We start from the raw sequence: 20,285 nt of genomic DNA on the forward strand, positions 1-20,285 counted from the left end.
CATAAAATTTGCGTTTTGCTTCACGAATCATGATGTCAATATCAGTGTCGTCTGTCTGAACGCTCGTTTATATAGATAGACGAAGAAATGAAACATTTGTGAGGAAGAAAGAGATTGTGAAGTTTATATTAGTATATTCGTAGATGAAGAAATTAAACATTTGTGAAAAAGAAAGAGATTGAGCTTCTTTTTTTTATTTTATTTTTTTTAAGATAAATAATATGTTCTAAAACACAAGGAAAAGTAATCTCATAATACAATAATTAAACGTAATACATAATAGATGATAAAATAAATATGTAAATAATGTTTATTTTTTTCTATCAATTTTAACTTTCTTGTCTCTAAAATTATTTTCTTTTGCATATTCTTTAAATATTTATTGCAATAATTAATTTTAATTAAAAAAAAATATGTTTTCTTGTCGCTAAATAGTTTCTTGTCGCTTGTTGTCGCTAAAATAATTCTTGTTGTCGCTTCTTGTCGCTTGTTGACGCTAAAATTCTTGTTGTCGCTAATTAGTGAGACCGCTCGTTTCCGGGTGAACCGTACGGGCTAATATTAAACCAAAGGCGAAGCATTAAAAATTCCATTTAAACGGCATTAAATGATTGAAATCCATGCGTAGATTTATAAGTAATAAAAACAAGTAAACATGATTAATAATTGTATGTAACCGATTGGACCTTAAAAAAAATATATGAATGTGGATTCCGTAATTTCCTCTGAGTCTCCATGCCAGTGTAATGGTATTTCCCGCGGTTATTTTTGTACAACTTATAAATAAAATACGGTATGCCAGTCCCCACTATGTACCTAACCGAATGAACAAATTTGCAAAGACTCACTCAGTGTAAGTATATCGATACGGTGAATTAATTAACATGAAAAAACTCTGTAATTTCTAAATAATTTTACTGGACACATAACACACGGGCACCTGGTAATTCGTCACCTTATTAAGGTCAAATCGGCACCTTTTTTCAGGACATTTCTGCAATTGATTTTTAACTGTCACCTACAGTGGCGGATCCAGAACTTCTTGTAAAGGGGGGGCGCCCGCTCAAGTCACGCTCCAGTGATTCCCTATATAAGCAACCAAATTTGTCCAACGAAAAGGGGGGGGGGCGTGCCCCCCCAGCGCCCCCTGGATCCGCCTATGACCTGATATCAAAAACTGTTTTCAACTTTAATTTGAAAGTAATTATTAGTTCTCTTCTCTACTGCAGTATATACAGATGAGGATAAAAAGAAGAGAAAACACTTAAATTTTATCATTGATTTTTTTTATATCCTGATTTTCCTGATCTTTTCAGTGGCGGGTCCATATTCTTCTTTATAATTCTTTCCTCCACTGTCTGGAGTACCACTACTTTTGTAGTGTAGCACGGATAAGCAACTGATTACTGTATACTGTAAGCAACTGTGTGCATGTGCAGGAATATTGTACAGTGAATATATGATCGGTGCACAAACCAGTATTATTTCGCCTAAAATATATTGTCCTAGATACTGGTATAAAGGATATCAACACAGCCTGGCGTACCCACCACCAATTTACAACGCAACGGCAGTTGGTCTTATCCAAAATGAGCTAAGGCTGCGATCCCAGCCAGAGCTCAATTCAAAACATAAACTTTAAAATAACTTAATGTTAAATCATTTTTGTAGACGTGCAGGAAACTGTTCCATCACCATACTATATACATTTGTGCTCCATATAAATCACACATGTTATGTCAATTATACACTAATCAATGTATATTACTTTAAAAGTTCATGCACTGTGGCATATACTAAAATCTAAAAACACTTCGTGTACCACCAAATTATCAATGTTACTGTGACAGTTTGTAACTCAACTTTGTATTGTTCATTCAAAACTGACCAATATGCACATTTTTTATTGGTACTTCACTCAGATTTCCTTTTACACTGCACCAGTAGCCTTATATCTCCTACTTCACTAAAAAAAAACACACAAGAAGTTAAGTTAGGGAGGGAATAAGTAGCTTACATAATATTTAATTTATCACCTATTTGGGACAAATATTTATTTATCCGAGTATAATTTCTTTATACCTTAATAGAAAAATCATTTCTTAACTTAATAGAACACTTAGCCATTTATCAACCCTTAAGTTTCCTTGCAACCTTAAATATAATTATTGCAATAAATAACAGGACACAGGGCTTACTTAACATTAAATTGTCATATTAAACCTTAAACTGTTAATTAACAGTAATTTAATAAATTACTTTATTGTATTTTAAACTATTAAATAATTTTAAATGACTTTAAATGACATTGCCATCCTAGCTGCCTACTAACTCCAGTATAGAACATCTTTTATGGTGCAAGACATATACCATTCCTCGTGTTATGGCCTCAATTTTCTCCATAGATAAGAAAGTCTGTATTAATATTGGAACTTGTGGACTAGAGACATCCAAAATCACTCTCAATAGCATTGAATTGTTTGAGAAGACTAAATTTCCTATTTCATGATTAAAGTCATAAAGCAGAGTTCTTAGCTTAGGAATAAATTCATTCCTCACAGTATCTGTACTAGCACATTGTAGCAAGAAATGTTCAGTATCTTCGATCTCATCCATACACAATGGACATATCGCACTTACTTCATACTTGTTAAATCTACTACGATTTGATTGCAGTGTATACACTCCTGTAAGTAATCTAGCTTTTACATTAGCTTTCATAATAGAAATAGAGTCAAGTCCTGTGTTGGCCCAAACGTTATGAACAGTTCCACAATTCATTGACATAGGATGCAAGAAGCGAAGAGTAGATTTGCCTTCTGCCATATTCGTTATCTTCTGTTTCCAGAATGTTTCTATTCTCTTTTTCACATAGATTTTCCAGCTTTCTCTATTTGGAATCGAGTTTAAAATGTCAAAAATAGATTCAAATTCATACAATGAGAGTATAGCGTCCACATATATAAACCAGCTATGAGAGGTGTTATCCTTCATCACAAGTTGTCTAATACAAATCTCCTTCTCTATATCATTATTTCGCACAATGTTACCAAAGTTCACTAAAATTTGTCTATGTAAAAACGCTTCTATTGGCATTTGGCCAGACAGAATATATATTGCTGCATCAGCGGTTCGTTCTGGCAAATTTTGCAGAATTTTAAGTTGTGATTTGTGAAAAAAGTTCAATTCATCCAATACCTTTCTGCTAAGTGTTACACAGTCTAGTCCAAAAATTAATCGTGGGCGAACATATGTATTCCATAGTTTGATGACTATATTTGGGTTGACTCCATTATATCCGTGCATACCTGCACCCATTAGCGAATAGCAGGTTCGTCTAGCTAATTTAATTCTTTCTGATACCAAACATTTTTCTTCTGAATTTCGATTAATTCCCACATGTCATGATGAGTATATGAAACAACATGTTCTATAGGTTTTTCATGTAAATAAAATTCACCCACACATTTTTCATTTCTTCTACTATTGAAAGTCATAATTTTACTTTTAGCTTCACTAATAAAATATCTATCTTTATTTGCAAAAAAGTTTCTTGTAAATTTAACATTGTCTGTAATGAAATAGCATCTTCCGCCAATAATACAATATCATCTGCGCATGCTGGTGAAGCAATATGTATCGTTCCAATACGGAAGCCCAAATGCTTGTTTTGATACCAATCTAATAATGGATTAATATAAAGTTTATACAGAGTAGGAGACAAAATACCTCCTTGTCTAACTCCCTGTTGCTCATCAAAAGCTCTTGAAAACTGTCCATCCCACTTAACCTTTGATCTCATTTGTTGATACCATTTATATACAACAAACCAATCCTCATCCTTAATTCCAGACTGAAAAAAATTTAACATTAAAGAGTCATGCCACACAACATCAAATGCTTTAGAGGCATCAATAAAGGCTACAAATACTTTCTTTTTACGATCCTTTGCATCAGCTAGCGCCTCAGTAAGCAATAAAGCTGCATTTGTTGGAGATACCCGTTTAGTAAAACCACGTTGCAATTTATTTTGAAGTCTATCTAAATCTGGTGAAATTTTCGACAAATGTATAGTCTCAAAAACTTTTCCCATTATACTACATACTGTAATTCGCCTTTAAGAATTTGGATCCTGCAAGGGTTTACCATGACTCTTGTGTATTGGTGTAATAATTCCAGACTGAAAAATTTCAGGTACATCTCTTTCTTGTAAAACACGATCAAAAAGAGCTTTTAAAATTATAGGTACTATTTGACCACCACATTTCACTCATTAGATTTAATTCGTCAGGTGACTTTCCATTTTTCATTTTGCTTATAGCTGCTGTAACTTCATCTAAAGCTGCATATTGCCTTCCCTTATTCCCTGAATTTTGTAGTGTCAAAATATGTTGTATATTACGCTTCACAATTTGATGCTGATGATCACAAAATGATGAACTTGTAGATAAAGTACTTAATTTTTCGAAATACGAGGCCCATCCATCCCTTATTTCTTCTGAGGACTCAAGATTTATGCCATCAATAACTAATTTAGTCAGTTTATTAACCTGTCCAGTTCTTTGAATATTAATAAGTTTGTAAAAGAGCTTCTGATTTGAAGTATACGAGTCCATTATTTCATAGTATAGTTTATATCTATTATTCGCATCCAGCTGCCTCTGAGCTTGTCGAAGTTTCTTTTTAGCCACTTTACAGTTCACCCATAGAGCGTTAGTTTCACATTTATTTCCCCCATCTTGTTTAATGTTTGTTGCATTGGCCATTGTGGTTGGAGACTGTTTACAACATGCTGTTGTTGTTTTTTGGGTTTTCTCCTGTACCTGGGTGGCCTTTTTTTCTTCACAGTCTTTTCTAAAAAAGATGTATCTGATTTTGCGGTATTGTCCTGCTCAGAAATGTTACATGAAGTATTTATCAAGTTGGTATCTACTGAGACCCTACTAGTAACTGGGTTTTGTGAGACGGTGTCCTGAGTACCCGAACAACACTCTGTCGCCTGTACCTTATACACTGGGATATCGGACCCTTCTTGAGACAGTGCATGACGATTATTAGAGCCATAATTGTTATTATTTATAACTATACTTTTATCACTATTTAGAAATTGTCCTACTTTGCTTTCTAACAGATTAAACCTGTGTTCAAGAATTTTGAGCTCACTATTAGAGTTATTGTTAGTGTTAATTTGAGAATTACACTCACTGTTAACATCCTGCACATTTTTAGCACGTTCACTTAATATAAGAGACTGTTCTAATTCTTCAATTTTCTTTTCCAAAGTATATATATATGATTGTGCTGCAGCTAATTTCTTACTTGTATCATTTAATGTTCGCTCTTTTACTTTGAGAGCTGATTCTTTATTAGCTAATTCACGCTCTTTAGCTTTTAATTGTTTTTCCTTATCAGGTAAATTGTCCAAAATTTTGGTATCACTATAGCAAATGTCAGTATTTATAGCTACGTCTATACATTTTCTATTAATATTTATTCGTCTTGGTAAGTTTCCAATGGACTTGGTAGTACTCACACTTTTACTCCTACTATTCTTTTTATCCCCAAGCTCCCTTGCATTTAAAACTTTCACTATGGACGGACAACTAATGTCATCTGTGCTATTAACGGACGGAGTATACTCCTCAGTTTCAGATCTATCAATATTGTCTATAGTTAATAAATCCCTACAGCTTGTACAAGTGTAATAATTATTCCCAGATTCAAGGCCCTTTCTATCTGAGGGTGATATGTTTTCACAAGCATAATGAGACCAGGCATTGCACCTATCACACAAAACTGCATTATCTGCACAATGTTTATCGCAAATCAGACAAATTTCGATTTCATCTATACTTAAGTTCATATCTATGGACCGACCTCTTCCTGGGACACTAATTGTGTCACAACCAATATTTGATGCTGCATCAGTGTTACTCACAAAGTTAGAAGAGTCAGTTACACTTTTTGAAACTTGTGCACTTTTGTCAGTTTCTAACAGTTCACAAATTTTTTCTCTCATTATTTTGTTCATATTACTAAAATCCCCTATCTTGTCAAGCTCACTAATAATAAAATGTAAGTGATCGGAATAGAAAGTTTGTAAATATCCACCATTCACACTAACAACTGAAGTCGTCAAATATAAGTTTATTCTGTATAATTTAACACCACCCTTGAATGCCACCAGAGATTCCTCTACCCTTGTTATATCATCTTTTGATAACCGGGTTACAAATTCAAATTTAATGTCTTGAAAAGGCACTGAGTTATAAATTGTTTGAGTAACTGCTCTAAATGCCTCAAATGCTGCCGTTGAAAAAGTCAATACTAGATTACCATTTTTCAGCGCTACCTGCAGATGTTCACGGTCTGTGGCATCTAACTTTTGATTCAATGCTTTCGTTTTATTAATGTTATAATTTACTGTTTTTTGTACAGTTGGACGGCTTGGCGTGAACGGCTTTCTGGTTTGTCGTCTACGTGTTGAACGAATCATCGTGACGGATGGCAAATCAAAAAAGTTAAAATGTCTTATAAATATTTAGAATAGTGCTGGTAATGAACTTTATTACAAGTTATTTAGTAAGATTTTAGTTTCGTCACTTTAGACTACTGTATCATTATTTGCAGTAAAAAAGACAACAATAAAATAATGAATAAAATGGATAAAACAGCGTTTACCTAGACTTTATCTCAGGCTCAGTGGAATACAATAACGAAATGGGTTATGTATAAAAAATCTAAAAATATGGACGAAACGGAAGTGTTAAAAAATACACAACACTTTTAATTAAAATGTACTGTAAAAGGTAAAAAAAAGGTGCAGTGCATATATACAAAAAGTTCTACCATTTGCTGTCAGGAATGCTATCAGGGTCTGGCTCACAAGTAATATTTACAGTATCTTGGAAGATAAAATCAACATGGCCGACCACTGACCAGAACGAGACGGAATGATGTCTAAGAGTTTTTTGCACAAACTTCGCTTGGTGGTGGGTTAAAAATATATAAATCTAGTTATTAAAAGGATAAAACACCATTTGAACACAAATATAAGTGTTATTTTGTGTTACAGCTCGACAATATCATGAAAATCTTCAACAAAATCGGAGCTTCAAAATTTTCCGCCTTCCATTCCTGCACATGCGTAGATCATAACTTTTCCTATTGGGGGCGGGGGCGCTGACTGACCTAAAGGGGGGGGGCCTAGCTCCAGTCATGCTCGAATGATTCCCTATATAATGAACCAAATGCGGGTTACCCGAATTAACAAGGGGCGGATTTGACTTGTTATGCCATATTAACTATCAAAGGTGGCTTAAATTAGGTGCCCATTTGACCAGGTTTCCAAACATGGCAAAATGACTAGAATTCAGACACAGTGTTAAATAAATTAAGATATATACAATTTTGTGTTGGAATGCACACTACACTGGCAGCTTTATTAACTAAGCTACATTAGATTGTAACTTGAGTTATATTCCTTGTGACTAAAATTAATACAATTTTAAATAATAATGTAGAAAATAAGGAGATCAATGTAGTATGACTGCCTATGAGATTACTATCTACTAATGTCCATATGAACTGGATTTAAGCATCTATATAGGACACCTTAATACCTTTAACAATGAACAAAGCTCATACTGTCAGCTACAAAAAATGTATAACAGGCCATCAAGGCTTGACATGACAAAATGTTAAATGATTTGCCAAAATAAATCAAATATGGCAGACTGCATCAAACAACAACTGGTTCATTCTGGCTATTCCTACATTTTGAATTTTATAGGTAAAATAGTAAAATTGTATGTAGGGGTTCCCAGAATTTGTATGTAAACAAGGGGATTATGTAGGATTATGTTGTAACAACACTTAACTAATGAACCAAGGTAAACCCAGGTAAATCTTGTTGAAAATAAAGAAAAAGAATAATTTATATTATAATATTTTATAGAATAATAAAAAATCAAAATTTAGGTACTAAATAAATAATGAAAACACAAAATGAATTTACAGGCTCATTTTATTAATTCACAAATATTTGGAAATATTTAGGTGAAAACTACACAATATAACACAGCAACAAACGGCAACGACTGAATTGGGACAAGTACATTCAGAATGTGGTGGTGTTAAACTTGTTTGAAGGCGCCAATCCTCTCTCTAACCTAGACAGTGGTGAAACAGTACAATATAAGAACAAACTATAAAAAAACAGTTGAAAAGGCCGCTCAATTCATCAGATGAATACAAATAGAAATACATCTTGCAAAAACACCAATTGGATGTGGACGAATACTAATACATTCCCACAACAAAACGACAATTTGCACAGATCTGAGAGTACTTGCATTTACTGACTGCTAGTTAAAAGCCAATTACAACTAATAAAAAAATTCAAGCATCTCAGACTAAAATACCAAGCTGTACACATCCAACCTCCTATGAATTTAGAAAAAGATGTCACAAAGTATGTTATCTATTTCCCTGTAAATTTTCTCTTTCTTGGAACATGTTTACCACCAGTTGAACGGAATTTAAATTATGTTCTGCATTGCTTACTGTGGAAGCACAGACGGCTTCTTCTTGTCTAAACAACTTGATCATTCTGAAGATGTTTGGGTGTGGTGCATTGACTTACTTCTTTAGTTTACAGTGCCAACCTTCTAAATGATTTGTTGTTGACCTTCTTTTTTTGTTCAAAATGAATTATTTATGCAAATAATGGAATCAATTAAATCTTTGAATCTAAAGTTGAAATTGTTGGGTATAGTACCATTAAATGCTTTAACTACCTTTTCTTTTAAACAGTATTTTCTAGACTTTTTCTTTTAAAAAAAATATTGCAAGAATACTGTTTGCCTTTTACAATCTTTTGTTTTAATTGATTTTATTTTCAAGAAATTCCATATTAGAAGTACTAAATTATAATACTTGATACAGTTTTCCAACTACAAAAAAATAACATTTTACAAAAATATCATATAAATACTTATTTTTATTGAATTTCCACAGGTAAAGTTACCTAGTACCTAATTAGAGACTAATGACTAAAACAACGTAGCTTGCAATAACAACATGTATTGTTCTTCCACTAATCCCCCATGTAGGAATAGCCAGAATAGTAAAATACAAAATGTAGGAATAGCCAGAAGACACCCAACAACTAAATTTCATCCGGACTTGGAACAGGCATAAATAGAATGTTGGGACTGTTGTGTAACAGCACAAAAGAGGAACAAAGTGGTGAAATCGGTTAGAAATTGTTTTGATTCATTGAATTGGTACAAAGCTAAAAAAATCTAACATAAAGACAAACAATCAAAACTTAATAGTACTTTCAGTTATTGAAAGCTCATTAAAAGCTAATAAAAACTCAAACGTTATATATAAACCATGTTTTCCCGTACACACATATATACATTTAAGAATTGAATGCTTCTTTTTGTAACTTCATAGGGTTGTAAAAGCGTTGACCGTGCGCACATTTTTAGAATGAAGCGCGGAAGCGCTTCATACAAAATGTACTTCGGTCAACGCTTTTACACCCCAATGTTTACCTAGACTTTATCTCAGGCTCAGTGGAATACAATAACGAAATGGGTTATGTATTAAAATCTAAAAATATGGACGAAACGGAAGTGTTAAAAAATACACAACACTTTTAATTAAAATGTACTGTAAAAGGTAAAAAAAAGGTGCAGTGCATATATACAAAAAGTTCTACCATTTGCTGTCAGGAATGCTATCAGGGTCTGGCTCACAAGAAATATTTACAGTATCTTGGAAGATAAAATCAACATGGCCGACCACTGACCAGAACGAGACGGAATGATGTCTAAGAGTTTTTTGCACAAACTTCGCTTGGTGGTGGGTTAAAAATATATAAATCTAGTTATTGAAAGGATAAAACACCATTTGAACACAAATATAAGTGTTATTTTGTGTTACAGCTCGACAATTTCATGAAAATCTTCAACCAAATCGGAGCTTCAAAATTTTCCGCCTTCCATTCCTGCACATGCGTAGATCATAACTTTTCCTATGGGGGGGGCGGGGGCGCTGACTGACCTAAAGGGGGGGGGGGCCTCGCTCCAGTCATGCTCGAATGATTCCCTATATAATCAACCAAATGCGGGTTACCCGAATTAACAAGGGGCGGATTTGACTTGTTATGCCATATTAACTATCAAAGGTGGCTTAAATTAGGTGCCCATTTGACCAGGTTTCCAAACATGGCAAAATGACTAGAATTCAGACACAGTGTTAAATAAATTAAGATATATACAATTTTGTGTTGGAATGCACACTACACTGGCAGCTTTATTAACTAAGCTACATTAGATTGTAACTTGAGTTATATTCCTTGTGACTAAAATTAATACAATTTTAAATAATAATGTAGAAAATAAGGAGATCAATGTAGTATGACTGCCTATGAGATTACTATCTACTAATGTCCATATGAACTGGATTTAAGCATCTATATAGGACACCTTAATACCTTTAACAATGAACAAAGCTCATACTGTCAGCTACAAAAAATGTATAACAGGCCATCAAGGCTTGACATGACAAAATGTTAAATGATTTGCCAAAATAAATCAAATATGGCAGACTGCATCAAACAACAACTAAATTTCATCCGGACTTGGAACAGGCATAAATAGAATGTTGGGACTGTTGTGTAACAGCACAAAAGAGGAACAAAGTGGTGAAATCGGTTAGAAATTGTTTTGATTCATTGAATTGGTACAAAGCTAAAAAAAATCTAACATAAAGACAAACAATCAAAACTTAATAGTACTTTCAGTTATTGAAAGCTCATTAAAAGCTAATAAAAACTCAAACGTTATATATAAACCATGTTTTCCCGTACACATATATATATATTTATTTAAGAATTGAATGCTTCTTTTTGTAAATTCATTGGGGTGTAAAAGCGTTGACCGAAGTACATTTTGTATGAAGCGCTTATGAAATTCAACATCTCTTATATGAATATCACAAATGTCTTTTTACTTAATCACCTTTTTTATGTTTACAGAAGAAATTGTTACACGGAAATGTCTTGTGCAAATTAAAAAGGAGAAGTAACTCTGCAAGGAAGCAGTTCCAGTCATTTGTAGCAACAGGACTATGACGAATAGAACTTTGATATAAACTGAATCAAAATATAGAATTTACCAAACTTGTGTCAGATAATACTCTCATGCTTCTATTGGAGGACATCAATGATGAGAAGTAAAGGAAAAGACAATAAATGACAGCATATCAAATATGACAATGTATATTTAGTCAGTTAACACATTAATTCATCTACATACTTTACAGCATTTCATTTTAACCATGTGTAAATTTTGTCTATTCAAGCTTAACCAAATGCTTTAAAATTAAGATATTAAATATTTTAGGCAGACATGTTTTTGTAATTTTCATTTATTTTTCAAACTTTCAAGTTATTACATTCTTCAGTGGCGGATCCAGCCAAAAGCTCATTTTTCAAAGGGGTTTCCCAACCAAGGATAAAGGAGTGGTTCCACTCATGTCTTTCATTTATAAATTGTTAATTTCCACTACAAAACTAAAAATAAATAAGCCAAAGATAAAAAATCAGTCATAAAAAAAAAAAAATTTTGAAATTCATGTAAAACGCATGTAAAACATGTATTTTACATGAGTTTGTATTTACACATGTTTTACACGTGTGAAATATTTCATGCGTTTTGTAACGCATATTTAATATATGTTTTTGCACGCCTGTTATACGCATGTTGTAAAAAACATGTGTTAAACGCACAAAAAACATACGTTATACACACGTTTTCTGTACCATGCGTGAAACATGCGTGGCACTTTTTGCTGAAAAATGAATTTTCAGTTGTATTGCAATTTTTTTTTATTTGGAAAACATTAATCAGGTTCAGGGCTTATATTTATAATATTTAATGGAATTTAAATTTTCAGAATTACACATTTGTTGCTCCCAAGATGTAAGAGGATTTGAAGTTATACAATGAAATGAATGAATTAATTAAAAATACATGTAGATGAGACCCTATAGCTACAGTACGCAGGCCAAATACTACATAACCAATACATACCAGTTACACGTACTTGTAACTGGTATGTATTGGTTATGTAGTATTTGTAGTCAAAATGGTATGACAAAAATGCTGAAATCTGCAATAGGAATCGACGTAAACTGACAAAATAAAAAAAAACCACTATCAATCAACAGATCAAAGGAAAAATTAATCTGCTATATATACATGTATGGAATAGACATGTAGTTACATTTATTTACCCCTTTAATTTTCAGTCCATGTAAATTTATGAGAATAGAATTTTATATTCTGGATTTCATAAGATTCAATTCTTATTACATATAAATATACCCATGTGTTATGCTTGTAGGTTGAGGAAAATACATTATCAAAATAGCTTGACCAAGATTAAAAAATTACTGATATCATGAATTAGGTATTTTTTGTCTTGTCTGCAACTGATTGTATGGTGAAGTACATGTCTGTCTGGGCATGGTTCATCTTACCATGACCTGATATTCATTATGATGGTTCATTGGTCACATACATGAATAGAGTTTGTTTTCATAAGAAGTTTATTATAAAAATTTAACATGGTACGATTGCCAATGAGACAACTATTCACTAGAGTCCAAATGACTGAATACTGCTAACTATAAATGATCATATGTACAGCTTTCACCAACAGGGATGGGCACGATTACTGACAAATGTAATCGATTACATGAAGGATTTTTGTGCAATCGATTAATAATCGATTACTCAAATTTTAGTATGTAATCGATTACTGTCAATTACATGCTTCAACATTTCAACAAAACATTAACATGAGTACTTTCAGAATACAATACAATTCAAATTCAGATTATTGTGTCAACATACAAAAATGTACAAGTTACATTTAAAAAAATTGAAAATGCATATATCATGTATATGTTTTTAAAATAAATTTTATATAAAAAACTGAAATAACAAGATTTTTTTATCTTTATATTGTGCAGCCAAACCTTTTATTTTTTTAATCTTTTAATGGTATATGCCTGTATGAAAAAAGAAGTAAATGGTTGTAAATTACAGAGAGACTTTCAATATAGTACATTTGTATATCAGCTAGCCTTTGTTTCATAGAACTTTCTATTTTTAGTTTATTAATACAATTAGATATGAGGTATACATCAACCAGACAGCAATAAAACAACATAAACACCCGAAAGGCATTTAGCTATAGGTGCTAACATGCAGTCCCCAACAAAAGCCAGATGTCTAAACGATTTGCCATGATCGATCTATTGAATTGACCAGAGACTATAAACAATTAAAATATGAGTCAAGAGCTACCATCAACAATAAATTCTCTGAATAATTTTCTTTTAATTAAGATGAGATTATAGACAACCACTGAAGAGGTTTCTGACTTTAAATAGGCACATGAATATGTCACGGTGGGTATGGTTGTCCTGCGAGAGAACATTCTGTGCTGGTGATTCGGTCCTGACGGGTGCTGGTGATCAATGAAAAAATGTAAACAAAGTCGAAAATGATGATTTTTGACGTTTTCACTTATAAAAACAGTTGAGATTATTCAATTTTGTTTCTTATGGGTTCATATATAAACTATTAAACAGTTGTCCCTCTAAACTGTTTCAGTAAGCGTAACACAAAAATGTTCATTTTCAGAAAATCAAGAACTGAAAAAATAAAACAAAAATGCTCATAGAGTCCGCTTTCTATACCGTAATCCACACGACAAAACTATTTTGTGAAAAAACATTGCAATTTATTAAAATTTACCATTTTCTCAATTAATTCATGTCCTGATACTGTGCTGGTGGGTCCTGTCATTGTGCTGGTGCAGTGGGTCCTGATACGGTGCTGGTGATTTTGGATAAGAAGTTGGTCATATTTGAAACAAATGTTACAAAATCAGAAAAATTGGGCAGATAATTGTTGTCAATAGGATCTACAAATGTATGACTTCTATTTTAGCTCTTGTGCATCCATTTGGCTGTTAAATATGTGTTTTCAAATGATCGTAACTTGTATTACATAATTACATAAAAGGGTAACATCTTTCGTTCAATATAAGATAACAATATATAGTATCTAAAAATAAGAATAGTTTTATTAAGATATTAAATGCCCATTACATTGATGATTCAACAACGATCAAAGCCCATGCCGCATAGACATGTTTGTTAGCGCTCCGCATACCCCTTCCACCCAACCAACCCTCCTCATTTCCTCCTTCATTGTTAGAATGGTGTACCAACACAACAATTTATCACATAAAATGATAACACAAAGACACACATTATTGAACAACGAATGCTCGCAGGTACTGAAAGCTAGTTCAAAGCCGCATTTTCAACTAATAGATAAACCATGTTCTCGTATACAATGAAAAATCCCAATCGTGTCGATTAAAAAAGTCTCAAAACGTAAGTTCACATTTTAATGTTTGATGAAGCAGAACTTTAAAAGTGTGCAGTGAATCTTGTGCTCACAACAGTTATTGTCATAATTATATTTACATAAGACTTATAAAGGAATTAAGAAGGAACCAAGAAATATTTTACAGTTCAATTTAATGATCATGAATGGAAGGAAATGGTACGGACGTTTACATAGGACAAAAAGAAATTGATAGTCTTTTGGCGAAAGACTTAAACGCTTCTTTGCATTATATAGTAAAGCTGTTCTATAAAAGCATGCAAAAAAACCCAACTTTGATTGACTTGCTTGCTATGTTTGCTTGGATGTTTTCAAACAATAGGTAGGCGGAGTTTCAATACATACTGGGATTTGATTGGACAAATACAAACTGACAGGAATAGACCACTTTCGAGTTCATCCGTCACCGGCAAAAACTCGTCAATTATGCACGCCTTTATGACGTCATTTACCAGATAGAGGGGCTCGCCTGTATCCCTGCACTATTTACGTTCATCAAGCGTCTTAGTGATCGTTTTTGTGTAGGATAAACTAGAAATAATGGTTGCTCTGTAGGTACTTACTGACAATTCCCTAATGACAACAGTGTTGATTGTCTATTTTTAGAATTCAATTTGCCGAATAATTCGTACAATATAGAATTATAATTTTCCAACCACTCGCTCAACCTTGTAAGGAAGTGACGACGCCCCTAAACGCACAGATGACTGCGATAAAGGCGCGTATAATTGACGAGTTTTTTCCGGTGACGGATGAACTCGAAAGTTGTCTATTGAAGTTAATGTTTATTGTCCAAACAAATTCTAGTATAATATGGTAAACAGACTACTTACCTGTCGTTTACAAACATCCAAACAATCATAGCAAGCAATTTGATCAATAGTTTGCTTTGCATATATTTATAGAAGAGCTGTAAATTCTAAAAAAAAAAATTCTTGTTGTCGTAGATGGTTAAATTCTCAACAAAATCTCAATAACTTTGTTGGAACGAATAAAGGTTTTAAATCAATTTTTCGTGGACTTTTTAGCTTCCACCCTGACGAGGCATGTTAGCTGTTCGTATGCTGCTGCACCTGACGCACGGAAACTTTCACATTTCCATCTTCTTTTCTGAAATATTTTACCCAGCTCATACTTGACAGGATTGTTATCCTAGTAAAAGATGTAACCAATGAATTGAACATAAGTTAAAAATTCCACAAAAAAATATACTATATAATTCATTTTATGTGTCAATTTGTTCGAAAAAAGTCGTAAAGAAGAGAGTTTTTTTAATGTCATGATTATCTGTCGCTCTCTAGATCTATGCTTAGCATTTATTTCAGATGACATGGATTCTTCACCCTGTTGACTCTGCTGCCTTTCATAACTTTATCCGTATATATATATTAATAGATAAACCAAAGGTTGCAACTGGTATTTTTGTATTGAAAATGATTCGTTGTAACGAGAATATTTGTGGTGAATGGAAACTGTGGGGTCAAAATCTTAAATTGCCTTTAAATGTTGCTGGACCCAGTTTCGTTATCTGATCTGAATTTTCTGAAATGTGCAAGGTAGATAGCATAGGCCAGTGGCGGATCCAGAGGGGGGTTCCGGGGGTTCGCACCCCCCTTTATTTTGGCCGATCAATGCATTTGTATCGGGACATATGTTTTGCACCCCCCTTTGCCCTGGGATAGCACCCCCTCCCCCCTTTGGAAAATTCCTGCATCCGCCCCTGTAGGCGGATCCATTTTGGTTGATTATATAGGGAATCATTGAAGCATGACTGGAGCGGGCCCCCTCTTAGGTCAGTCAGAGGGTCACCCTTAGGAAAAGTCCTGGATCCGCCACTGGATAGACATCAGCCTTTTGATTTTTTTTACTCGGTAAGTTAGCCCTAATTGCTTGAACTTTTGCAATATTAAAGCCGATTTCAATGAGTGTGTAGACAAAGGGAATATCTTTGGTTATCTCAGTGCTTGCTGAACAGAAAATTCATTGTTAGGTTATGTAAACTACCCTACTTTAAGAGTAGACTAGTCCGACATATGACACATCTTTCTGTCTGTAGGACCAGGCTACTTCGAAAGGAGGGTAGTATACCTTACCTAACAATGACTTCACGGTTTAGCAAAAATATAGATTTTTTTTTTGTACATAAATAAGGCCGTTAGTTTTCTCGTTTGAATTGTTTTACAGTGTCTTATCGGGGCCTTTTATAGCTGACTATGCGGTATGGGCTTTGCTCTTTGTTGAAGGTCGTACGGTGACCTATAGTTGTTTTAAATGTCTATGTCATTATGGTCTTTTGTGGATAGTTGTCTCATTTGCAATCATACCACATCTTCTTTTTTTTTTTATAAAACAATACAAATCTACACACACAAAAAACTGGCTTAATTTCAACTGGTTATCAACCCGAATCGCTATAAGATCATATATAAGCTCACCTGTGTCGAGGGGTCGTGTGAGGTTCATGTATTGTCTTGGCGTCCGCAATTACAAAAAGATATTTTCTGAAATTACTTGACCAAATCTTACCAAATGATTTTTCAAGAGTGAATCTAGGAAAAACAATATTCATCAACAAACATGACCACTGTCTGTTAAAATGTATTCGAGTTTTTAGTTACAGCCGATTCCATTGAGTATGTAGGCAAAGGTAATATCTTTGGTTAGCTTGCTCCATTTTTATGCAAAAACTTTTACATTTTTATTGTATGGATTATTGTTGAAGGTCGTACGATGACGTATGGTTGTGAACACATACTTCCTTTGGTTTCTTATGGTTTGTCCATTGACAACAAACATACACATGATCTACTTTATATAAGTATTGTAAAAATTACAACGTATTTTGGTGATCTTGCAAAATGACCGTAATCCCGAAAATCGTAAACATATTTTCTTATCTTAAAAGGGGGCAAGAAGGGTTCCATTAACAGGACAATAAATAAGATTACAGTTAATTTAAAAAAAAATAATAAAAAAATAGGGGTATTTTTTCTCTCATAATAACAGTAAACAGATTCACAACAATGTCAATTTCAAGAAAGCAGACAACAGTCAATTAGTCAATAACAGTACAGCATCAATGATCTTGAATATATGCCACTTTTAACTAAAATATAAAGGCACAGAACCAGGACATAGGAGCACAGAACCAGGACCGTTTTTCTTATCACCAGCACAGCGTCAGGACAATTCTGTTTAACGAACTTGCACGACTTTTGCAATATAATATTGTTGTAATATACTTTGCATGGTACTTATGACGCATCATACAAAAATAAAGCAACAAAACAGTCGTTTTATTGCCGTTCTGATACAACGTAAACAAACCCACCAGCACAGAATCAGGACCCACCAGCACCTGACAGGACCAAATCACCAGCACAGAACGTTCTCTCGCAGGACAACCATACCCACCGTGTATGTGGTGAGGTGAACTAGTTATTTCTTCAAAACCATCTAAAAAAATTGGCATCTTTTCAGATAGTTCTTATCCAGAATATGATTGGTTTTTGTCATAACTGATGACCACACAATAGAGAAAACAACACAAGCGACATAAGTATCTACTTTATACGTTAAATGTTACTTAACAATGGTATTTGTACGTAGGAAGCATCAACTTCATGTTATTTATACCTTCCAAGCGTCATTTCAACATACATTATACATATGAAAGTAAAAATTATTAATTTGGGTTGTCTTTCTTTTCCCAAAATGATTTTTAGACCGTTACACGGGTGAAAACGTACATGTATTAATCACTGACTTTGCATACGTAAGATGGTAAGTCCGTGATTGTTTTTACAGATTCATATTGTTTTTTTACATTAAGCTAAAAAATACGATTTTTATAGATAAAATGAAACAAATCATTGTCTTTTAATTTAAGTTGTCATATTTGATACCTTTTTTTTCCAAATTGATTTGTTAAAGTTTTCGGTGAAGACGACATTTGTATCTTTACAGTTGTTATGTTTTTTTTAAATGCGTTGCAACGCATACTACAGGAAATCAAACAAACGTTTGAAGTTTATGCAAGGAAATAAATCAAGATTATAAAATTATAAGGAGTCAAAACAGATAAAGGGAAATGTAGCTGATGGCTGCAATTTTTTTTTCCCTCTTTGAAAGTTTTTTTTAATGCAGAAAAAGCAAGAGCCATTACAACATATGTAAAGTAAATTTGAGGAAATTTCAGTCATACACTGGTACACACGATTTCATATTACAATCATTTATTTTATAGTCTGAGTAAAGCCGTTTTCAATTACTATTTAATAGTGATTCTTTTCTGTTTGTAATGTTAATATACTGCTGTATCAGGTTTAGGGTGAAGGTTGGCCACTGTTAAAACGTTCAAATCCGCTGCATATATTCCTAAGTCAGGAATTTAATTCAGGAACAGTGCTTGTCGTTTGTTGGTATGTTTGATAAATGTTTCCTTTTTGGTAAATAGATTAGACCGTCGGTTTTTCCTGTTTGAATTGTGATACAATGGTAATTTTGGGGCCCTTAATAGCTTGTTCTTATGCTCATTGTATTCTGCTGTTGCTTGGGATAGTTATGATGTTGCTGTTAATTTGCTGCTTTTAAGAATCAAATCAAGGAAATCACATTCAAACTCATTGCATGATTTTTTTTCTTTATTTATATGTTTATGAATTTAAAGAAAATCCCCTCTGTTCGTTCTTCCCTCAAGCAACAGCAGCAGCATAACTACTTAGGAAGTGAAATGAGAACGACAAAAGCTGCAGGAGCATTAAAAACAGTTTACTAAAAAAATCTTAATATGAGTATTTTAAGCAGCAGCAACAACAACTCTCTATCCTCGACTGTAGAGCTGTAGAGGAAGTAAAAGCATTACATGGAAACACCTGGTATATGACTCAACATGAAGCAACAGCAGCAGCGACAATACTTTAAAGTGTGAAATGAGCACTACAACACTAGGCCGATATTTAATAACACAACTTGAAAACGTCACAGAAAGCACACAAATTAGAATTTTAACCTATCAATATAAATAAAAAGATGTGGTGTGAGTGCCAATGAGAATTTTAACCTATCAATATAAATAAAAAGATGTGGTGTGAGTGCCAATGAGACAATTTTACATCCTAGTCAAGTCCATATATGAATTTGAGAACGCGGACCTTATAGAAAGCACTCCAACCCGTAAAGCCCTGTCTCGTAGTTGCAACGTTATAACGCCCAACATTGATCGATTCTGTTCCGGAATTATTTTAATTTACTCCATCATCTAGTGAAGAGTTGGCCTGAGCTGGAACTGGCAGTGATTTTGCATTGTAACCCAAGATAAAAAAAACAAAAAAAAACCACCTAGAACTATTTCTATACAAATTTACCCATCCGAGAAGTTTAGAACCAAAAAGGCGGAAAGATGTTGGGACTCCCAATCGGCACTCCAGGGACGATAAAGAAACTAACATTGGCTGTATAATGTAATCCAACATTGAATTTTAAATATATCTTCTCACAGATAAGATGAAGTCTTTTTTCCTACAGATTCAATTTAATTTCGCGAAATGTTGCACAATTCTGAAGCGTAAATTCAATGCATGATTTTCTCGGAAAACCTTTTGAAATTAAATGATGCGGTTAGTATTTCTATCATGGTAGACCAGTAGCCGCATCACAATGTAAGAGGTATATTCACATCACTTAATGTCATGCATCTGATATTTCAGGAAGCTACCTGTTGATTTTAGGGGGGTAAGTTGTAATTTCTGTCCTGCATTTTTATTTTATTTGGTCCTGGGTTTT

The 20,285-nt window shown here is 33.4% G+C and overlaps 1 protein-coding gene across 3 annotated transcripts in view; it reads right to left on the reverse strand.

The window, feature by feature from the left end:
- Positions 1–20,285, reverse strand: part of LOC134720609 (uncharacterized) — a 391,376-nt gene that overhangs the window by 48,180 nt on the left and 322,911 nt on the right. The window lies entirely within an intron of this gene.

The sequence above is a fragment of the Mytilus trossulus genome, chromosome 6, assembly GCF_036588685.1.
Source record: "Mytilus trossulus isolate FHL-02 chromosome 6, PNRI_Mtr1.1.1.hap1, whole genome shotgun sequence".
Classification (NCBI taxonomy): Eukaryota; Metazoa; Mollusca; class Bivalvia; order Mytilida; family Mytilidae; genus Mytilus; species Mytilus trossulus.